This window comes from Anopheles funestus, chromosome 3RL, assembly GCF_943734845.2.
Source record: "Anopheles funestus chromosome 3RL, idAnoFuneDA-416_04, whole genome shotgun sequence".
In the NCBI taxonomy this organism is placed as follows: domain Eukaryota; kingdom Metazoa; phylum Arthropoda; class Insecta; order Diptera; family Culicidae; genus Anopheles; species Anopheles funestus.
Genome location: NC_064599.1, coordinates 68,912,196 through 68,918,931, shown reverse-complemented (window position 1 = coordinate 68,918,931; position 6,736 = coordinate 68,912,196).

Genomic DNA, 6,736 nt, shown 5'->3' with positions numbered 1-6,736 from the left:
CTACATAATTTTCCCTCACAGTCGGGAAAAACCCATCGGACCGAACCAAAAAAACACCAACTTTTAACTCGACATACACACACACAGCCGGCAAACGGGCACCATCATCGCATGTGAACATGAAAGTATATGTATGCGTTCTGTAGCGTCGCGATGCTCCCAAACGGCGACTTAGAATGCGTTGCATTAGAAACGGAGGGTGAAAACTAGCTTAAACAATACTAAACCGTGCACGTGAAACGACAACAGAACGGAAGGGTTTCCGGCTGCGGAAGGAGCGGTTTAGAAGAAACGAAAAAAGGTGTTTTTTTTGCTGTTGTTGGTTTCGGTCATGTAAAAAAACGAGAAAATAGGGCCAAGGTGGTGTGTCTCATTTGAATGCAGCCAACCAACTGAAACATAGTTCCATTGAGGGTTCTGTTTGTGTGTAGTGTTTTTTTTCCTTTTTGACGTTACTGAACATGAATATATGAAGGCATATTTTTTGTTTTTTTTTTATATTTTACACCTTTAATGGGTTTATTAGATAGAAAAAAGGCCTTTTTAGCCTGGCAGTTGTTGTGTAGTACATTTTGTCATATTTATTATATTTGTTATACAAAATAAGTATTTCAATTTTGTTTTTTATTAAAAATATCGTATCTTCTCTTGCTTGTTTTTATTGAATCAGAATAAAATCATGTTTAACGAGGTAAGCTGGATCTAATTAAATAATGATCTTGGATAAGTGGTAGTAACAAAGTAAAAAAATATAAAAATTATCAAAATCCTTCGTTTTTTATTTATTCGTTTTTTTTTAAATAACAAAATATTTTTTTATATTGAATTATCAATTAATTTAAGTAATTTCATCAAAAAAGTATGCATAGCAAAGCTCGAAAATGTTGCTTGAAATGGAAACCTATTTCAACACAAACGAGAATAAAATCGAAACTAAGCGTTAACATTATTATTTTGGCGGTACAATGCCAGCAAAGGAAATGGGTAAATTACGTACAAAAAGACAGCAAAAGAGAGCAACGTAGCGGAGCTGGAGAGAAACAAAAAAACATTTCCACAAACACACACACAGGCAGAAAAGCGGGCTAGAAACGTTCCCTCTGCTCCATATAATAACAGTAAGCGAAGCCTATTTCCCTTTTATTCACCAGCGGTGAGTTTAGTTGCTGAATGCGCGAGTTTTCATCCGTCTTCCTAGTTTTGCTTCACACCAGTAGTTCTGGCACACAATTTCAACCCTGATGCTGCCTGCTGATGTGTTTCACGAGCTACTGAACAGTATTTTATATAGATATGTGTGCTGCCCTCCCCCCCGGTACGGTAGGCCCACGGGTTCCGCAGCCCGTAAACAATACCGTTAACCGATCATGCGTTTTTCCCACATTTTTCCACCAACCCAGGGCCAGATACGAGATCGATTACGGGTTGCTTACTTGGTGCGGGGATAGAAGGAATTTTTCTAGTGTAATATTTACGTTTACGAAAAAAAAATATCCTCGCCAGTAACAAACCAATCATTTATTTCCCTTTCTTCCACGCTTTTTTCTCTCTCTTTCTATCTGTTTTGTGTTTTAATTTTTTTTTTTTCATATTTCCAACCCACCCTCATACACAGCACCTACCTTGGAAGCATGTTAGCAGATTTGTAGTAATAGTGACCTAAAACTGAAGAAGCTTTCCCGGCTGTAGCTTAATTGGAAATCAACCCAGAAAACCGGAAGCAAGCTCCATACGCACTAACGGCGCGGCAGACACACAAACACAGACGTACGCATGGAGTGACATTTTCCGCATTCGTTCTCTAGTGTAATGTTATTGTGAAGTGAGCATTTGAAACAACGAAAACACACACACACACAATGCTGAATGTTGATTTGACATTAGCACTTGACCGAACATTTGAAGACACTCCACTAAAATGTAACTTACACTGACATAGAGTGATTTTAAGAGTAATCACTTGTGAACACTGAAGAAAAAAAAAACAAATCAAACACATAACGCAACATATAAACGCCTGCAGCAAATGAGGGAAATTTGTCCTCCCCTCTCTAACAGCTAAAGCCTTTAATTTTTACCCAACAACAAACGCCACCGGTTTGGAATCAAAACCAAACCGCGCCACGAACTGCGGGCTAAACCCCGCATACACACAACACAACAGAGATCGCTAAGCACTCTCACAAACGCACGCCACCCCATCCACCCGGGAAGGAGAACACGATCCGGAACGTTGAATTTTGGGTGCTTTTTGATCGGGCAGCAGCTCCCGCAAGAAACGGGAAACGAGGAATAAAGACGTAACGAGACGACGTGAGAGAAGAGAGGGAGAGGTAAAAAAACACAAACAAACCGAAAAAAAAGTCCACTTTTCAAGAGGGAGGCAGGGAAATCGCGTGGTTTTTCCCACCATCCCACTCATACCAAAGAAATCGGGACACACATACACACGCACATACACCGATCGGGACAGACGCACCGTAAGTTTACACTAGCGGCATCGTTGAGATTTACCTACACTTGTGCACAGCGCGGACTGCATCCGCTAGTTAACGGTCGACCCGACATTTCACTTGGGGAAGATGCATCTCTGGTAAGGTGCACTCGAGACTCTTCTTGGTCGCTTCTTATCGTACGTCGGTACACCTTCACACACCCTCTTGGTCAAACACTTTTAACAAAAACAATTCATTCGATGGCACACAACGCCCTAAGGAAATGGTTAACATTTTTCCATCACACGCTGAAGCTACACGGGACAACTTTTTTTGTGTGTGGGAAAAGGGACCAAAAATTTCCAACACCAATTTTGCCCCACCAAAACCAGCAACAAAATAGAAGAACAATCTTCAATAACAACACAACAATCACTTACACTCGTTCTGAATGTATGCGCACAAGCCGTGTTTCGTGCTTTCCGTGGCAGAAAACCGAACGCATCCGTGAATGGTGAGAAACTAACCGCTCGCGATGTGACCACGGCCGCCCCAAGCATAAACGTCACTCGCTGACGAAGCTGCTGAGTGTGTGAGTGTACGTCAACCTGACAACCCACCCACCCCCCGCTGTAAATGCACAAGAAATGGGGGTTGCGAAGGTTTGTTGCTTGGTTAGCGCAATTCAGCTCCACCGAGCTGATTCTCGAAGTTTACTATCCACCCCCCGGGGGTGGAAGGTGGGAGTTGCTATCGAGAGACACAAAGAGAGCGACAAAAGCACTCACAGCGGCACAGCTTTGCGTTGGTTGCGAGAGCGTAATAAATGAGTGCTACAACACTCTCCCAAAAACGCATGGAGCACCGTGATCGGCCTGCCGAAACACATGGGGGGATGATCTTTGGCCACCCCATATGGAAGGTTCGGGTTTTTGGTGGGCGAATGCGTCCTACTGGATGCAGACGGTTTGGAACGGATTATTGCATTCTCGATTCTCAACCCGCGAACGATGGTGTTGTACTGGGGAGAGAGCATCGATTTTGCTGGTGGAAAAGTTTGCGCTGAGTGTCTTTACAACCGCTTTAGTCAAGTCAGCTGGTAAATTATTGCTATTAAACGCATTACAAATTGTTCTGGTTATGCGCGAAACAATGAACAATTGGTTAATTAAGTAACATTCAGCAATGAAGGCAAGAACTATTTATTTATTATTTTTTTACTCATTTAATTTTTGGCTTATTTATGGAATTTGATTCTTATTTTATTTCTTTTATTCTTTTTAATCTGTTTACTAGTTATTTAACTTCTTTTTCTTGTTGTTTCTTTAGCTATTAACACTATTTTCTTATTAATTTTATTTTCTTGTTTGTATGCTTACTTTTGACAGACACTTGTTTTTATTTATGTTTCTTTTTTTCTTTTTAGTTTTCTTATATTGTTTTAGTTTTGCCTAATGTTATGTTTTTTTTAAATAAGTTTTTCCTTTTTATATATATTTGATTTGTACCTTTATGACTATTTATGATTTTTTTTTCAAAAGGAAAAAAATATTATACTTATTTTGTTTGAAACATAAATGTTACCAACGAAGAAACAAAAAAGTGTTAATCACTTTTATTTCACTAGCAAAATATTATGTATCTCAGTTTAGAAAACTTCTTTCAACTAAACACATCTAAACACGTTTTAGATCAGTGCACACAGGAAGAAAGCAGATGTTGAAAAAAGACAAAACTTTACTACACCATTGCTACCCGGCGGCAAATGAAGGTGATGCAGAGTGAAAGAAAATGACTTCAGAACCGGTTCAAATCGCGATCCCTTTGGCCGATGAGGTTGCGATTTTTGCTACCCACTTCTTGCTTGCCACCGAGAACATTTTACCATCTTCAAAACCGCATCTTCAGTGTGTTCTGGTCGTGGTGTTCGGTAACTATGTAGGAGCGTGTGAAGTGGTAAACTCGTAAGAAGGCTGATGTGCCATTGTCAGGCATTCGGAAGGTATCGAAATTCCAAAAAAAAAAACCAAACATCCGCACACCATTTATCTATTAAAAAAACGTCACCAGTGCATTCTTTCCTATCCGTGTTATTCGATCTCGCACGCTGTTCACTGATATCAAGCAACATAAAGCGACATAGCGGCATGCGGCGCAACTCTAGCGATCGTAAAGCACGATAAAGGAATAACTCAGCGGAAACACTATGACAAACAAAAGGGTAGTATGGGTATCATTTTTCTAACAATCGTACGGCAAATCTTCAACATAAATTAATAGATAACAAATTCAATCGAAAAACATTTCAAATTCCAAAATGTGATCATCGTTGATACAAACCAATAGCTCATGTTTCATCCGATTATCGATCAGTTAATTTCATTATTATCAACAGCATTGCTAATATTTCAAAATCTGTCTCATAATATCAGAACCCGGATTGGTCTCTAAACATTTTTTTCCTAATAGTTTCCCATTCCTCCATTCCATGGCATACCCGATTACTATCATCAGCGACCAGAAGCACTAACATAAGGCCAGAGAGTCGCGCAGATTACGGCACCATAAAACATCTTCGAGGTGAATCCTTGACCGGGAAAGGGCAAAACCACACCTCTTCCACATGTGATCGTGAGTCAAGGGTGGTTAAATATCTCCCGTTAAGAAGGTTCGGTGTTGAACGATACGGTGAGGGTGCTGCGGCGTACGATCGCGACACATCTCCCCTTTTTTCCACACCGGTTCGGGCACACTAACTGGTTTCTAGCGCAATTCCGAACGATCTTCGACCTTTTTCACGGAACGCTATGATTCATTGGCACTGACTATTGTGGTTCCGACCAGCTTTCCGTTTTCTGCTGGAGAACACCTCACCACTAATAAGCTAACTCTAAAATGCAAACTGTTCGATATTTTTAAAAGACATTCACCGTACGGAGCGTTGATTTCGAGTGGGAATGAATGTCGCACCAAATGCATCTTCGCGCACGGGAAGCGAATTTATTACACCATACATCTTTGCCCACCAACGGTAAGAGGCGCTCTCTGGTCGCGTGTGTGATCCAACTAGGGAAGACCAATACAGAGTACGGAGCAAGAGCGAGTTTTAGTTCCGTTTACGTTAGCGGTCAAATGACACGAACAAAAAAAAATTCAAACCAAACATACACACTGGGATAAGATTTATTTTATGAACATTCGCTACATGGCGTGAAACACGGCGGGTGACCTAAGCTCTAGGGCCGGTTGCGATCGTTGTCCTCGGAATAATCGACGGACCTTGTAAAACCGTTTTACTCCGGGCGTACTCTGAGCCCTGTCAATAAAAGATGATTTGAAAGCTGGGTTTATGATTAAGTTTTAGAGCCTTCAGTGGTTGGAAGGCACATTTCTGGACGAACGGGACGAGTGGATGATGATTTCGCTTGCACTCACTTTTCAGATGCAACAAATGATGACTCGTCTAATAGCCTAATATCTCTTCTTGTACACCGGTTTCAGTAACTGCAGGTAATTCTAATGAATGAACGCTTTTTGACATTTGAACAATTTTAACTTCTACACAGCATCACAAAAATGCAAAGATGTGGTATGTTTTTTTGGAAAAGTTTTAATTAAAACGCTTTAATTCCGCACCACGCTCCCGCATTGAAGGTGAAAAGTTCTCAAAACTGAGCTTCCTTTTATCTACAACGAATGTAGGGAATAGCTCTTAGGGACAAGGATTAAAAAAGTAACATCATAATTGGTACACAAAAGTGTGTTTGAATGTGTCTTTTAACATTCTTCTTAGAAATTTGCTAAACGAAGCGTCCTTAGAATATGAAGAGCTAAGTTACTTAAGCGCTAAATAACCGGAGCGACCCGATAGTGTAATAGTAATGATGACATTTTCATACGATAGGATCGGTACCAAATCTCATTTGGATCGTTATATTGTACGCAGGACTTGACTATTTTGTGTTGTAAAATAATCAAGAACTCCACTTTGAGTACATCGAGAATTCCTGAGGTTTTTATTGTAAACCAAGGTTTCGAAGAATTTTCCATCGGAATTATCTAATCAAAGCTTTTCAAATTTTCTCATCAATTTCAACTAAACTTCATGTAATGTGTAGATGCATTTGCGATCTATCGGCTCTAATTTGCTCATGTAACAAACATGAGTTCTTAGCATAAAACGAAGATCAATTCGAATTCGAAGATTCTTACATGCATCAGGAGTCAGTCTGTGTGTTTCACAAATGATACCTCCAAGCTTAAGCTACCTCCACACAGCAACTCGTATTCACTCCCATAGC